Raw genomic sequence first — 17,376 nt, 5'->3', positions numbered from 1 at the left:
TACTGGACAACACCTGTCAGATGTATCACCCTGTAGATCAGATCGACCTACTGACTACACCTGCCTGATGCATCACCCTGCAGACTGTGTGATTAGACTTCTACTGGGACAAACACCCGCCTGGATGCATCACCTGTAGACTGTGCATCAGACTCCTACTGGGACAACACCTGTCAGGATGTATCACTAGGATTGTGCATCACACTCACTGGACAACACCGTCTGATGTATCACCCTTAGTAGATTGTAGGAGACTCACTGAGAACACCTGTCTGATGGGGACACCTTTGTAGATTGTGTATCACACTCACTGGACAACAGCTGTCTGATGTATCACCTTGTATATTGTGTATCAGACCTTCACTGAGCAAAACACCCGTCCGATGCATCACCCAGATTGTGTTTCAGACTCCTACTGGACAACACCTTGTCTGATGTATCACCTCAGATTGGGTGCATCACACTCACTGGACACCTGTCTGATGTATCACCTTGTAGGATTGTGTATCAGGACTCTACTGACAACGAATCGTCTGATGTATCACCTTTGTGTAGACTGTGCTCTCAGACTCAATGGGACAACAATTTGTCTGATGTATCACCTTAGATTGTAGATTACACTTCTACTTGACAGCACCTGTCTGATGCATCACCTTGCAGATCAGTGTGTCAGACTTTCTAATGACTCCGCAATTCGTCTGTTGTATCACTCTTAGAGATTGTGGCTAGGACTCTAATACTGGACAAGCACCCGTCTGGGATGTATCACCTGTAGACTGTGCATCACACTCTACTGGACAACACCCGTCTGACGCACACCTGTATATTGTGTATCAGACTTCACCGGACAACACCCGTCTCGACGCACACATTGTAGATTGTGTATCAGACTCTACGATGAACACTCTGCCTGATGTATCACCTTGTAGACTGTGCATCATACCTCACCGACTGTGCTATTCGATGTATCACTCTTTTGGATTGTGTATCATATCACTGGACAGCACTCTGTTCGATGCACGTCTTTTATTTGTGAGACTTGTACTGGAGAACACCTGTCTGATGTATCACCTTGTAGATTTTGTATCACACTCTACTGGACAAACAGCCAGTCTCGATGCATCACCTGCCATTGTGCATCAGACTCCAATGGGACAACACCCGTCTGATGTATCACCTTGTAGATTGTGTTTCAGGGACTTCACTCGGGACAAACACCCGTCTGGATGTACTTTATAGGGTTGGGTGCATCAGACTCTACTGGACAACACCTGCCTGATATCACTAGCAGGCTGCAGCATCAGGACTCTACTGGACAAACACCCGTCTGATGTGATTTAATTTAGGGAGCAAAGTGTATCAGGACTTTACTGGACAACACTGTCTGATGTATCAATTTTGTAATAAAAGCATCAGACTCAATGGGACAACACCTGTCTGATGAATAAAGGTATAGTAACACCCATTGGACAACACCTGTTCGATATCACCTTGTAGATTGTGCAGCAGACACCTCACCGACACCTGTCTGATGTATCACCTTGTGTAGATTGTGTATAAGACTTTACTTGGACAACACTTCCAGTTCGATGTATCACCTTGTAGATTGTGTATCACTCTACTGGACAACAGCTGTCTGATGTATCACCTTTGTAGATTGTGTATCGCTTCTACTGGACAACACCTGTCTGATGCATCACTTTGCAGATTGTGTATTAGACTCATTGGACAACAGTTGTCTGATGTATCACTTTAGATTAGAATTGACTTCTACTGGACACCTGTCTGATGTATCAATCTTTTAGATTGTGAATCGTGACTCCACTTATCAAACAACTGTCCGATGCAATGCCTTGTGATTGCATCAGACTCCTCTACTGCACAAACACCCGTCCGTTGTATCACTTTGTAGGCTGTGCATCAGACTCTACTGGACAACACATGTACCTGTATCACCTTGTGACCTAACAGACCTCACCATCAAACAGCCGTCGATGTATCACCTTGTAGATTGTGTATCAGACTCTGCTTTTATCAACAGCCACCCGATGCACCCTCAGATCAGTGCATCAGACCCCACTGGGACACCCGCCTGATGTATCACTTTGAGATCTGTGGGGATTGACTTCATTGGACAACAGCTGTCAGGATGTATCACCTTGTAGATTGTATCAGACCTACTGGACAACACCCGCCTGATGCATCACTCTGTAGGCACCGACCCTACTGACAACACCTGTGTGGATAGAATTGTAGATTGTGTAACGAGACCTACCGGGACAAACACCGGGTCTGGATGCATCACCCAGATTGTATCAGACCTCACTGACCCTCACCGATGCTCACTTCCTAGATTGTGTATCAGGGAATTCCCATTGGACAACATGAGTGTCCCCATCACCTTAGATTGTGTATCAGACTCTACTGGATGGGAATACCTGTCTGTGCACCCAGACTGTATCAGGACTCTACTGGACACCTACTGATGCATCACTTGCAGGTCAGTAATCACACCCCCATTGGACAACACCTAGCTGATGTATCATCATGAGATTTTAATGACTCTACTGACACTCACGTGATGTACCCACCCTGCAGATTGTGTATCAGACTCCCACTAGGACAACACCCTGCCTGATGCACCCCTGCAGACTGTGTATCGACTCTACTTGGACAACAGTTGTTCGATGATCACCTTAGGACAGGTATCACACACTGCTGGACAACATCTACCTATGTATCACCTTTGTGGTGACTGTGTGTCGACTTTACTGGGAGAACCCGTCCGATAGAACAATCTTGGTATATCAGTAATTGGACTTCACTTGGATAAACACCCTGTCTGGGATTTAACACCCAGATTGTGTTTCAGACTCATTGGACAACACCTGTCTTGATAGGCATCACCCAGATTTGTGTATCACACCTTACCGACGAACACCTGTTCGACTTATCACCTGTAGATCATGCATCACACCCCCACTGGGACACCCGTCTGGATGCACACCTTGTAGATGTATCACACCCCTTACTGGACAACACCTGCCTGATATTACTCAGATTGTAATCAGACTCCTACCAAAAACTGTCTCTATGTATCACCTTTGTAGATTGTGTATCACACTCACTGGACAACACCTGTCTGATGTATCACCTCAGATTGTGTATCACACTCCTACCGATAACAATTTGTCTGATGCACCATGCAGATCAGCATCAGACTCCTACTGATAAAACCTCCGTCCGATGCATCAACCTTTAGAAATAGGGTATCACACTTCATTGACAACACCCGTCTGATGTATCACCTAGATTGTGCATCAGACTTCTACCGACAGCAATCTGTCTGATATCACCTTGTATATTATGTGTCAGACTCCAGTGGACAACACTTGTCTGATGTATCACCTTGTAGATTGTGTATCACACTCACTGGACAACACCTGTCTGATGCACACTCTAGAAGGCTGCACTGGTGACCTCAATGGAGCAGCACTTGGTCTGGATGTATCACCTTGTAGATTGTGTCAGACTCTACTGACAGCACCTGTATGATGTATCACCTTGTAGATTGTAGTGTCATACCTACCGGGACAGCAACTTGGTCTGATGTATCACTCCCAGGTTATTAGGTCAGACTCACTGATAGCACCCGTCCGATGCATCACCAGACAGTGTCAGGACTTCACCGACAAGTTCTGTCTGATGTATCACTCAGATTGTGTATCACACTCTACTGGATTAAAACACTTGTCTGATGTATCACTTTGCAGATTAGTAACAGACTCTACTGGACAACACCTGTCTGATGTATCACCTGTAGACTGTGTGTCAGACTCCTACTGGACAGCACCCGTCTGATGTATCATCTTGTATTAGGGTCAGGACTTTACTGACAACACCTGTCTGATGTATCACCTGCGCATCACACTTTACCGGAACACCCGTCTGATGCATCACCTCAGAGACTGTGTATCAGACTCTACTGACAACACCTGTCTGATGTATCACCTGTAGATTGTGTATCAGACTCTACTGGACAAACACCCGTCTGATGCACCAGACAGAATCAGACTCCATTGACAACACCTGTCTGATGTATCAATTTTAGATGGGGATCAGACTTCTACTGACAACACCTGCCTGATGTATCACCATGCAGGATTAGAGGACAGATCACCTGACAACACCTGTCAGATGTATCACCCAGTAGGATTGAGGTATCAGGACTCTCACTGGACTACACCTGCCTGATGCACCTTGCAGACTGTGCATCAGACTCACCGGACAACACCTGCTCTGATGCACCCAGACTGCACTGACTCTACTGACAACACCAGACGCACCACCTCAGATCAGTGCATCATACTCACTGGGACAACACCTTGCCTGATGTATTTCCACCTTGTAGATTGTGTGAGACCTCACTGGAGCAACCCGTCTGATGTATCACCCAGAGACTGTGCACTAACTCCCACTGGGACACCAGCTGTCTGATGTATCACCTTGTATTAGTATCAGACTCCTACTGACAACACCTGTCTGATGTATCACCTGTAGGACAAGTTTCAGACTGCATTTCATCACCCGTCTGGATGACCACCTCAGGGATTGTGTATCACACTCTACTGGACAACACCTGTCTGATGTATCACCCTTGCAGATCAGTGGTCAGACTCTACTGGACAACACTCTGTCTGATGTATCACCAGACTGTGCTCCAGACCCCACCGACAACACCTGTCTGATGTATCACCCTGCAGACTGTGCATCACACCCACCGGGACAAGACCCTGTCTGATGCACCACCATGGTAAGATCAAAAGTGTGACCCTACCGGACTGCATTCCGTCCGTCAGTAATCTCTGTAGATTGTGTGTCAGACCTCACTGAATGTTAACCCGTCCGATGTATCACCTTTGGATTGCATCACACCTCACCAACACCTGTCTGACGCATCACCCTGCATATCGTGCATCACACCTCCACTGGACAAACACCTGTCTGATCACTGTAGATTGTGTATCAGACTCTACTGGACACCTGGCCGATGCACCACGCAGATTCAGTATCAGACTCTCACTGGATAACAGTTGTCTGATGTGTCACCTTTTGATTGCAGACCATGCATTTCTACTGACAACACCTGGTCTGATGTATCACCTTGTAGATTGTGTGAGACTCTCACTGGAGCAAAATCTGTCCGATGCATCACCCTTGCAGACTTTGGTATCACATCCCACTGGACAACAGCTCAGTTCGATAACAGCCTTGTATTGTGTGTATCGACTCTACTGGACAACACTCTGTCTGATGGGATTCAATTGTAGATTGTGTTTCAGACTCTACCGAACACCCTGTCTGACACCCAGACTGTGCATCACACCCACCGACAAAATCCGGCCCATGCACCCTGCAGACTGTGCGTCAGACTCTACTGGAGAACACCTAAGTCCGATGCATCACCCTGCATTGCATCAGACCCCACTGGACACCCGTCTGACGTATCACCTTAGATTGCATCACACACCGTTGGACAACATCTGCCTTATGTATCACCTGTAGACAAAGGTCAGACTCTACTGGAGAAACACCTGTCTGATGTATCACCTGTATATTGTGTATCAGACTCCACGAATGAAACACCTGCCCGATGTATCACCTTGTAGATTGTGTTTCAGACTCTACTGAACACCCGTCTCGATGCATCACCTGCAGATTGCATCACACTCTAATGGGGACAAACACCCGTCCGACGCATCACCTTGTAGATCATGCATCACACCCCACCGAACACCCAACTGACATCACCTGTAGATTGTGTACACACCCACTGCATCAACACCTGCCTGATGTATTACTCAGATTGTGTATCAGACTTACTGCAAACACCCGTCCTCATGCCACCTCAGGGATTGCATCACACCCCACTGGGACAACACCTGTTCGATGTATCACCCAGATTAGCACACTGGGATAAACACCCGTCAGATGTATCACCATGCAGATTGTGTATCAGACTCCTACTGGATAAACCTGTCTGATGTATCACCTGTAGATTGTGTATCACACTTACTGGACACCACCCCTGTCTGACGTATCACCTTTGTATATTGTGTATCACACTTGCCTGGACAACACCTAAATGATGTATCACATTTAGATTGTGTATCAGACTCTACTGGACAACACCTGGCTGATGTATCACTATTAGATTGTATCAGGACTCACTGGACAACAGCTAGTTCGATGTATCGCCTTGATTGTGTATCATACTCTACTGGAGTAACACTCAGTCTCGATGTATCACCCCAGACTTCACAGAGACTCTACTGGAGAACACCTGTCTGATGTATCACTCTTGTAGATTTTGTATCACTCTTACTGGGATGCTCAGCGTCTGATGCATCACCTGTATATTGCATCAGACCCTACCGGACAACACCTGTCTGATGTATCACCTTTGCAGACTGGGTGCTCAGACTCTTACTGGACAACACTCTTAGTTCTGATAGACACCTGTAGATTGTGTATCACACTCACTGGACAAAATTCATTTTAATAACACCTTTTGTAGACAGACTCTTACTGGAGAACACCTGTCTGATGTAATTGTATATTGTGTATCAGACTCCTACTGACAACATCATGTCCGATGTATCAATTATAGATTGTGTATCATACACTGCTGGGACAACATCTGCTCTTATGTATCACCTTTGCAGATTGTGTAATGTGACTCTACTGGAGAACACCAAGGTCTGATGCATCACCAGTATATTGTGTATCAGACTCCTACTTTGACAATCTGTCTGATGTATCACCTTGTAGATTAAGCCAGACTCCACTGGGACAACACTGTCTGATGTAACACCTTAGATTGTGCATCACACTCTCACTGACAACACCTGTCTGAATCTTGTAGAGATTATATCACACTTACTGACACCTGTCTGATGAATACCTTTGTAGATTGTGACACTCTCTATCGACAACACTGCCTGATGTATTACCTTGTAGATTGTGTATCAGGGACTCTACTCAAAGCAACACCTGTTCATGTGTCACCCAGATTGTGAACACACTCACTGGACACCCACTGATGTATGACCTTGTAGATTGTAGAATACACTCTTACCGGGATAAATAATTTGTCAGATGGACACTCATGCAGACTAAAATGGACTCCACTGGACAAAAACCCTGTCTGATGCATCACCAGATTGTAATACATCACTGGACACCTGTCTGATGTATCACCTAGATTGTGTATCAGACTCTACTGGACAACACCTGTCTGATATCACCCAGTACATGTCAGACTTCAGTGGACAACACCTGTCTGATGTATCGTTCTTGTAGATTGTGTATCAGACTCTACTGGACAACACCTAGTTCAGATGCATCACTTAGGTTGTGCATCAGACTCTCGACAGCACCTGTCTGATGTATCACCAGATTGTGTGTCAGACTCTCACTGGACAGCACCGTCTGATATCACCTTTAGTAGACAGTGTCAGACCTCTACCGACAGCACCTGTCTGATGTACCCACCCTGTGAGATCATCAGTGTCAGACCCCACTGACAGCACCGGTTCAGATAATACCCAGATCAGTGTTATACCTACCGACGCACCTGTCCGATGCACCTCGTACACAGTATCAGACCCTCACTGGACAAACACCTGTCTGATGTATCACCTTTTGTAGATTAAAGTCAGACTTCACCGGACAAGCAACTCCGTCTGATGTATCACTTAGAAGATTGTGTATTGACTCTACTGGAGAATTAATCTGTCTGATGTATCACCTAGATTGCATCACACTCACCGACAACACCTGTCTGATGTATCTTTGTAGATTGTGTGTCAGATCATTGACAGCACCTGTCTGATGCACCTTGCAGATTGCACAGACTCACCTCGACAGCAATCTGTCTGATGTAATACCTTGTATATTGTATCAGACTGCTGGACAACACCTGTCTGATGTATCACCTTATATTGTGTATCACACTCTACTGGGACAACACCTGTTCGATGCACCCTGCAGACTAGTATCAGACTCTACTGACACCCGTCTGATGCACACCCTGTAGACTGTGCATCAGACTCCCCATTGGACAACACCTGTTCAGATGAATACCTTAGATTGTAGAATCAGACTCACGGACAACACCTGCCTGATGCATCACCATGCAGACGGTGCATCAGACCTACCGGGACAACACCCGTCAGATGCATCACCTGGATAATGTGACTCCACTGACCACACCCGTCTGATGCACCCTGTAGATTGTGTATCAGACTTACTGACAAACACCCGCCTGATGCATCACCCCCTGCAGATTGCATCAGACCTCACTGGACAACACCTGTCAGATGTATCACCTCGATTGCATCATACCTCACTGAACACCCTATTCCGATGTATCTGCAGATCAAAGAGACCCCACCGGACAACACCCGTCTGATGTATCACAGTAGATTGTGTTTCAGGACTCACTGGACAACACTCTGTCTGATGTAACACCAGTAGATTGTGTATCACACTCTACTACTGGCACCTGTCTGATGTATCACCTTGTAGATTAGGTCAGACTCTACCCCAGACTGCACTGTCTGTTGTATCACCTCAGATTGTGTGTCAGACTCTACTGGATACAACTCGTTCCGATGTATCACCTTAGATTGTATCACACCCTCATTGGACAACACCTGTTCGACGATCACCTTATATTGTGTATCACACTTACTGACAACACCTGTCTGACGATCACATTGTAGATTGTGTATTCTGACTCTACTGGACAACACCGCCTGATGTATCACCTTAGATTGTGTATCAGACCTTGTACTGGACAACACCCGTCTGATGTATCACTTAGAAGGTATCAGACTCTACTGACAGCACCTGTCTGATGTATCACCTTTAGATTGTGTGTCAGACCCCACCGACAGCACCCGTCTGATGCATCACCCAGATCAGTGTCAGACTTCACCGACGTTACCCTGTCTGATGTAATACCTTAGATTTTGTGTGTCAGACTCCTACTGGACAGCACCTGTCTGATGTATCACCTTAGATTGTGTTAGACTCTACTGGACAGCACCTGTCTGATAACACCTTGTACATTGTGTAATGTCAGGGACTCTACTGGACAACAATCTTGTCTGATGTATCGTCTCTGTAGGATTGTGTGTGTCAGGACTCTTACTAACAGCACCTGTCTGATGTATCAATTGTAGATTGTGTGTCAGACTTTACTGGACAGCACTCTGTCTGATGTATCACCAGGAGATTGTGTATCACACTCTACTGACAACACCTGTCTGATGTATCACTCTTGCAGATTAAAGTCAGGACTCCACTGACAGCACCTGTCTGATGTATCACTTCCAGATCAAAATAGACTCTATCAGATAAAATCAGTCTGATGTATCACCCTGCATACTGTGTAATCAGACTCTTACCGACAAACACCGTCTGATGTATTCACCTGTATATTGTGCATCACACTCCACCGGGACAAACACCCGCCCTGATATGCACCCTGCAGACTGTGCATCAGACCCTACTGGACAACACCTGTCTGATGTATCTGTAGGTGATTGTGTATCAGACTCTACTGGACAACACTGTCTGATGTATCACCTTGTAGATTGTGAATCAGACTCTACTGACCCGCCTGATGTATCACCATAGATGATATCAGACTCTACCGACAACACCTGCCGATGTATCACCTAGATTGTGTATCAGACTCTACTGGATCACACCTGCCTGATGATGTATCACCAGACTGTGCATCAGACCCTACTGGACAACACCTGCCTGATGCATCACCCAGACTGTGCATCAGACTCTACTGGACAACACTCCACAGATGTATCACCTTCAGACTGTGCATCATACCTACTGGGACAACACCTGTCTGATGCACTGTAGACAGTGAGACCTCACCGACAACTCCTCGTCCGATGCATCACTGTAGATCAGTTCTCAGACTCTCACCGACAACACCTGTCTGATACCCGATAGATTGTGCATCACACCTACTGGATGAGCACCTTAGTCTGATGTATCACCTTGTGAAATAGGTAGTCGACTCAAATGGACTCTAATTCAACTGTTGCACCTTGCAGATCAGGTGTCAGACTCTACTGGACAGCACCTGTCCGATTTAATCTGCAGACTGTGTATCACACTCCTAATGGACAACACCTGTCTGACGTATCACCTTAGACATTGTGTATCACACTTACTGGGACACCTGTCTGACGCATCACATTGTAGATTAGGACTGTGACTCCTACTGGATGAACACTCCGCCTGATGCACCTTGTAGATTGTGAACAGACTCCTCACTGGACAACAGCTGTTCATGTATCACCTTTCTGGATCAGGTATCATACCCACCGACACCCGTCTGATGCATCACCTTGTAGATCAGGAGACTCTACTGGAGAACAATCTGTCTGATGTATCACCTTAGGTGATCTTTGTATCACACCTACTGACAACAGCTGTCTGATGTATCACCTTGTATACTGTGCACCGACCTACCGACGACCCGTCCGATGCAGACACCTTGTAGGATTGTGTTCTCAGACCTCCACTGACAAACACCCGTCTGATGCACCCTGTAGATTAAAAGACGACCTCACTGACAACACCCGTCTGATGTATCACCCTGCAGATTGTGTATCAGACTCTACTGGACAACACCTGCCTGATGTATCACCATGTAGATTATGTATCAGACTCTCCACGACCGAACACCTGGGTCAGATGTATCACCTTGTAGATCAGTAACAGACCCCTACTGACAACACACCTGCCTGATGTATCACGTTGAGATTGTATCGACTCCCTACTGACAACACCTGCTCAGATGTATCACCTTGTAGAGATTGTGTATCAGATCTACTGGACAACACCTGTCGATGTATCACCTTCGATTGTGTATCATACTCACTGACACCTGTCTGATGGCACCTTGCAGATCAAAAAGAGACTCTACTGAGAACACCTATTCTGATAGATCAATTTTGTAGATTGTAGATCACACCTACCGAATGTTTTCGCCCGATGCATCACCCTTGTACATTGTGCATCAGACCTCTCTACTGGACACCCGTCCGATGCATCACCTTGTAGATTGTGTTTCAGACCTCACTTCTGACAACACTCTGCCTGATACCACTCCAGACTGTGCACCACTTCACTGGACAACACCTGTCTGATGTATCACCTTGTAGATTTGGGGAATAGACTTCACTGACAACACCTGTCTGATGTATCACCTTGTAGGATTGTGGGCTTCAGACCTCTACCGAACACCCGTCTGATGCATCACCCCAGATTGTGCATCACACCTCACCGACAGCACCCGTCTGATGTATCACCTTGTAGATTGCACACTCCCACTGACCCAACAGGCATGGTGTGCACTGCCATCACCCAGATTGTGTGTCAGGACCTCACTGGACAGCACCTGTCTGAGGACACCTTGTAGATTGTGTATCACTCCATTTGACAACATCTGGTTCCGATGTATCACCTTGCATTGTGTATCACACTCTACTGGACAACACTCTGTCTGACGATCACATTGTAGATTGTGTATCACACTCTACTGGACAACACCCGCCTGATGTATCACTAGATTGTGTATCAGACTCTACTGGACAAATAAAGGTTCGATATCACTCTTTGGATTGTATCATACTTACTGACAACACCAGTCTGATGTATCACCCTTGTAGATTGTAGTGAGATTCCATTGAGAACACCTATCTGATAACACCTTGTAGAGACTTTGGCATCACACTCTACTGGACAACAGCTGTCCGATGCATCACCTGCATAATGTGCATCAGGACTCACTGGACAACACCTGTCTGACGCACCCTGCAGATTGTGTTTCAGACTCTACTGGACAACACCCGTCTGGATGGTAATCTGCAGATTAGAGATCTACTGAGAATAATCGTCTGATGCCAACACCTTTGTAGATTTTGTATCACACTCTACTGCCAACAGCTGTCTGATGTATCACCTTTTGTAGATTGTGTATCACACTCTACAGGACAACACCCGTCTGATGCATCACCCAGATTGTGTATCACACTCTACTGACAACACTCATCTGATGTATCACCCAGGATTGTGTATCACTTACTGGACAACACCTGTCTGATGTATCACACTGTAGATTAGTATCAGACTCTACTGACAAACCTGTCTGATGTATACTCCAGATTGTGTATCACACCTCTAAATGTGGGAGTTGTAGCACCCTGTCTGTTGTATCACCTTGTAGATTGTGTGCCCAGACCTCACTGGACAGTGCACTCCAGTCTGATGATCACCTGTAGATTGTGTATCACACTCTACTGACAACACCTGTCTGACGTATCACCTTGTAGATTGTGTATTGCACTCACCGGACAAACACTCAGCAGTCTGGATGTATCACCTTTGTACATTGTGTATCACACTCTACCGGGACAACACCTGCCTGATGTATCAATCTGCAGATTGTATCAGACTCCACTGTACAACACCTGTTCGATGTATCAAATTTTGTAGATTGTGTATCATCACCTACTGTGGACAACACCTGTCTGATGTATCACCCAGATTGTATCACACTCCCTACTGTATAAAACCCGTCTGATGCATCACCTTTAGATTGCATCACACCCACTGGACACAGTTGTCTGATTTATCACCTGCAGTAGCTGTATCACACTCTACCGGACTACACTGCCTGATGTATCATCATGTCGGATGCTTGTATCAGACTCTTACTGGACAAGCACCTGTCAGTATGCATCACCCGGTGACTGTGCATCAGACCCACCGACCCGCCCCATGTATCATTTTGCAGACTGTGCACGACTCACTGGACAACAGCCGTCTCGATGTATCACCTTTGTAGATTAGTATCATACACTGCTGGACAACATCTTTATGTAATACCTTGTAGGATTGTGTGTGTCAGACTCTACTGAGAACACCTGTTCGATGTATCACCCAGATTGTGCATCACACCTCACTGAATGCCAGATTTCACCTGCACAGGCATCAGACTCTACTTGACAACACCTGTCTGATAACACCCTGTAGATCGTGCTCAGACTCACTGACACCAGTCTGATGTACCCTTGCAGATCAGGTACTGGGCCACTCCCACTGGACACCTGTCTCGACTTATCACCTTGGGGATTATGCATCACACCCACTGACACCCGTCTCGACAATCTTGTAGATTGCATGAATTTCATTGGACAACACCTGCCTGATACACCAGATTGTGTATCAGACCCCACTGCAAACAATCTGTCCGATGCACACCAGATAGCATCACACTCTCTACTGGGACAACCCGTCTGATGTATCACCTTGCAGACTGTGCACACCCCTACCGAGTACCACTGCTGTCTGATTTATCACCACAGATTGCATCAGACTTACTGTGAAAACCCGTCTGATGCATCACCTCAGGACAATACACTCTCTACTGAGCCACACCTGTCTGATGTATCACCTTGCAGATCAGGTATCAGACTACTGGACAACACCTGTCTGATGCATCACCTTGCATAATAGGTGTCGACTCCTAGTGGACAACACCTGTCTGATGGGGACACCTTGTAGATTGTGTATCACACTCACTGACAACACTCTGTCTGATGTATCACTTCAGAGGCTGTGCATCGACTTCTACTGGACAAAATCTGTCTGGATGTATCAATTTAGGATTAGGTGTCAGATCACTTGACAGCACCTGTCTGATGTATCACCTTGTAGATTGTGTGTCAGACTCTAATGACAGCACCCGTCTGATGGGGAATGTTCCAGATTGTGTGGCTGACTCCACTGACAGCACCTGTCTGATGTATCACCTGTAGATTGTGTGTCATACTCTACCGACAGCACCTTGCCCGATGCACCCAGCACAGTGGCTGACTCTACTGGAGTCAACACCTGTCTGATGTATCACTCAGATTGTGTGTCATTTCATTGGACAGCAGTACTCTGTCTGATGCACAATCTCTTTGCAGACAGGTCAGACTCTACTGGACAGCAGCTGTCATATGTATCAATTAGATTGTGTATCACACTTACTGGACAACACCTGTCTGATGTATCACCTTAGAGACAGGCATCACACCTACCGGACAACACCTTGTCTGATGTATCACCTCAGGATTGTGTGTATCGACTTCCATTGGACAACATCTGTCTGATGTATCACCTTGTGATTGTGTATCAGACCATGTACTGAACACCTGTCTGATGCACCTTGCAGATTGTGAATCAGGACTCTACTGGACAACACCTGTCTGATGCATCACCTTGTGATTGTGTATCGACTTCATTGGATAACACCTGCCTGATGTATCACCATGTAGATTATGCATCAGACTCTACTGGACAACACTGGCTTGATGGATAACCTTGTAGATTGTGTATCAGACTCTATCGAACACCGCCTGGATGCATCACCCTGCAGACTGTGCATCAGACCCCTGATTGACAACACCTGTCAGATGTATCACCTTTCAGATTGTGTATCATAATTTCTACTGGACACCAGTCTGATGTACCTTCTGATTGTGTGAGACTCTACTGAGAACAGTTGTTCGATGTAATGTCTTGCAGATCAGGTATCACACTCTACTGGACAACAGCTGTCTGATGTATCACCTTTGTATATTGTGTATCAGACTCTACTGGACAAACCCGTCTGATGCACCTGCAGATTGTGTTTCAGACTCCACTTATCAACACCAGGTTCCTCGATGTATCTTGTAGATCATAGTATCACGCTCTACTGGACAACACCCGTCCGATGCACACCTTTAGATTATGAATCAGACTCTCACTGGACAACACCTGTCTGACATCACCTTAGATTGTGTTTCAGACTTTCACTGGACAACACCTGTTCAGATGCATCACCTCAGGTGACTGTGCATCACACCTCTACCGACAACACCCGTCCGAGAAGACCCGTAGATTGTGTATCACACCCTTACCGACAACACCTGTCTGATGTGTATCACCTTTAGATTGTGTATCAGACTCTCACTGGACAACACCCGTTCCGATGTATCACCTTGCAGACGTGTATCAGACTCACCGGACAGCACCGGTCTGATGTATCACCTTGTAGGATCAGGTGGGTCAGACTCCACTGGACTGCATCTGGTCTGTTGCACCACCCTGTAGATCAGGTCAGACCCACCGGGGACAGCAACCCGTCTGATGTATCACCTTTTGTAGATTGTGCATCACACCCCACCGACACCCGTCCATCGTAATCACCAGACATTGTACACCTACTGACAACACCCAATTGACTTATCACACAGATTGTATCAGACTCTACTGACAACACCTGCCTGATGTATCACCTTTAGATTGTAGTATCGACCTACTGACAACAGTTGTCTGATGTATCTTTGATTGTAGACATACTCCACTGGACAACACCTGTCTGATGGAACACTCAGATTATTAGTGAGACTCACTGAGGAACACCAGTCTGATGTATCACCTTGTAGATTTTGTACTCACTCACCGAACAGCCAACTGACGCAATTCACCTTGTATATTGTGCATCGGACTCTACTGACACCCGACCGATGCACCTGTAGGATTATGTCAGACTCTACTTAATAACACCTGTCTGATGTATCACCTTAGATTGTGTATCACACCACTGACAACACCTGTCCGATGTATCACCTTGTAGATCAGTAATCACACCCCTACTAGACAACACCTATCTGATGAACACCCTTGCGGTGATTGTGCATCACCTTCACTGGACAACACCTGTCTGATGATCACCACGCAGATTGCAACGACTCTACTGGATAAAACCTGTCTGATGCACCTTGGCAGATTGGTGCACAGACTCACTGACAAACACCCGTCCGATGCACCTTGTAGATTGTGTATCACACTCTACTGGACAAATGTCCGCCCGATGCATCACCCAGATCAAACAGACCCACTGCACAACACCTGTCTGATGTATCACCTGTAGGATTGTGTATCATCACCTGGACAACACCTGGTTCGATATCACCTTGTAGATTGTGTATCAAGACTCTACTGTATAAACCTGTCTGATGTATCACCTTAGATTGGTGCACCACACTCCCACCGACGTAACAGCTGTCCGACGTATCACTGCAGGCCGTGCATCACACCCCATTGGACAACACCGGGTCGATGTATCATGTCGATTTTGTATCAGACTTCATTGGACAACAATCTTCCGTCGATGTATCACCTTGTAGATTGTGTATCATCAGGACTTTACTGACAACACCTGCTCTTGATGTATCACTTTGTAGATTGTATCACACTCTACTGGACAACAGTTGTCTGATTGCATCACCCAGATTGTGTATCATACACTGCGGGACAACATCTGCCTTATGTATCACCTTAGATTGCGTCAGACTCTACTGAGAACACCTGTCTGATGTATCACCTTGTATATTGTGTATCACACTCTACTGATTAAATAGCTGTTATTGTATCACCTTGTATATTGTGTATCAGACTTACTTGACAACACCTGTCTGATGGATCACCTGAGATTGTACTTCAGACTCTCCTGACAACAGCTGTCTGATGCATCACCCGATTGTGCATCACAATCACTGGACAACACCTGTCTGACGTATCACCTTTGTAGGATTATGCATCACACCCCACCGGAGCAAACACCCGTCTGATGTAACACCAGATCGTGCATCACACCCACCGGACAAACAACTCCGCCCGATGTGGGTCACTCAGATTGTGTATCGACTCTACTGGACAACAATCTCGTCTGATGTATCTTGTAGATTGTGTATCATTAATTTCATTGGACAACACCTGTCTGATGTACCTTTGATTGTGTATCATACCTACTGACAACACCTGTCTGATGTATCATCTTGTAGATTGTGTGAGACTCCTACCGAGAACACCCGTCTGATGTATCACCTTGTAGATTTTCCGATTACACTTCATTGGACAACAGCTTCGTTCGATGCATCACCCAGATATTGTGTATTTGATCACTGACGACCCGATGCAATCTGCAGACTGTATTTCAGACTCCACTGACAACACCTGTCCGACACCACCTTAGGGATTAAAGGACACACTTACCGGATGTACCACCTGTCTGATGGGGACACCCGTGACAGTATCACACTCTTCACCGACAACACCCGTCTGATGTATCACCTCAAGATTGTGTATCATCACGACACCCGTCTGATGCACTACGTAGATTGTGTATCGACTCTACTGACAAACCCGTCCGATGGCAGCAATGCAACCGAACCGAAACAA

The 17,376-nt window shown here is 46.1% G+C and overlaps 6 long non-coding RNA genes across 6 annotated transcripts; all 6 read right to left on the bottom strand.

Moving 5' to 3' along the window:
* Positions 1-282: 282 nt before the first annotated feature.
* LOC124266012 lies at positions 283-8,968 on the bottom strand. Its single transcript, XR_006895611.1, has 4 exons — positions 8,900-8,968; positions 8,780-8,850; positions 3,787-3,817; positions 283-358 (listed from the first exon to the last, which is right to left on the bottom strand). It is a non-coding gene; the product is annotated as an uncharacterized LOC124266012 (long non-coding RNA).
* Positions 1,594-2,216, bottom strand: LOC124266014. Its single transcript, XR_006895613.1, has 3 exons — positions 2,178-2,216; positions 2,004-2,025; positions 1,594-1,648 (listed from the first exon to the last, which is right to left on the bottom strand). It is a non-coding gene; the product is annotated as an uncharacterized LOC124266014 (long non-coding RNA).
* A 1,710-nt stretch (positions 8,969-10,678) lies between the features above and the next one.
* Positions 10,679-11,548, bottom strand: LOC124266017. The gene is made up of 3 exons (XR_006895615.1): positions 11,512-11,548; positions 11,291-11,306; positions 10,679-10,728 (listed from the first exon to the last, which is right to left on the bottom strand). It is a non-coding gene; the product is annotated as an uncharacterized LOC124266017 (long non-coding RNA).
* A 503-nt stretch (positions 11,549-12,051) lies between these two features.
* On the bottom strand, positions 12,052-12,424 carry LOC124266013. Its single transcript, XR_006895612.1, has 3 exons — positions 12,375-12,424; positions 12,181-12,211; positions 12,052-12,085 (listed from the first exon to the last, which is right to left on the bottom strand). It is a non-coding gene; the product is annotated as an uncharacterized LOC124266013 (long non-coding RNA).
* A 1,143-nt stretch (positions 12,425-13,567) lies between these two features.
* Positions 13,568-13,836, bottom strand: LOC124266016. Its single transcript, XR_006895614.1, has 4 exons — positions 13,796-13,836; positions 13,730-13,745; positions 13,659-13,678; positions 13,568-13,605 (listed from the first exon to the last, which is right to left on the bottom strand). It is a non-coding gene; the product is annotated as an uncharacterized LOC124266016 (long non-coding RNA).
* Positions 13,837-15,390: 1,554 nt separating this feature from the next.
* LOC124266018 lies at positions 15,391-16,985 on the bottom strand. Its single transcript, XR_006895616.1, has 3 exons — positions 16,944-16,985; positions 15,963-15,984; positions 15,391-15,428 (listed from the first exon to the last, which is right to left on the bottom strand). It is a non-coding gene; the product is annotated as an uncharacterized LOC124266018 (long non-coding RNA).
* Between the last annotated feature and the right edge of the window lie 391 nt (positions 16,986-17,376).

The sequence above is a fragment of the Haliotis rubra genome, unplaced genomic scaffold (assembly GCF_003918875.1).
Source record: "Haliotis rubra isolate DU_JTF1 unplaced genomic scaffold, ASM391887v1 Scf1227, whole genome shotgun sequence".
Classification (NCBI taxonomy): domain Eukaryota; kingdom Metazoa; phylum Mollusca; class Gastropoda; order Lepetellida; family Haliotidae; genus Haliotis; species Haliotis rubra.
The sequence above is the reverse complement of the archived record's forward strand: the minus strand, read 5'-3'. Positions and strand labels throughout refer to the sequence as shown.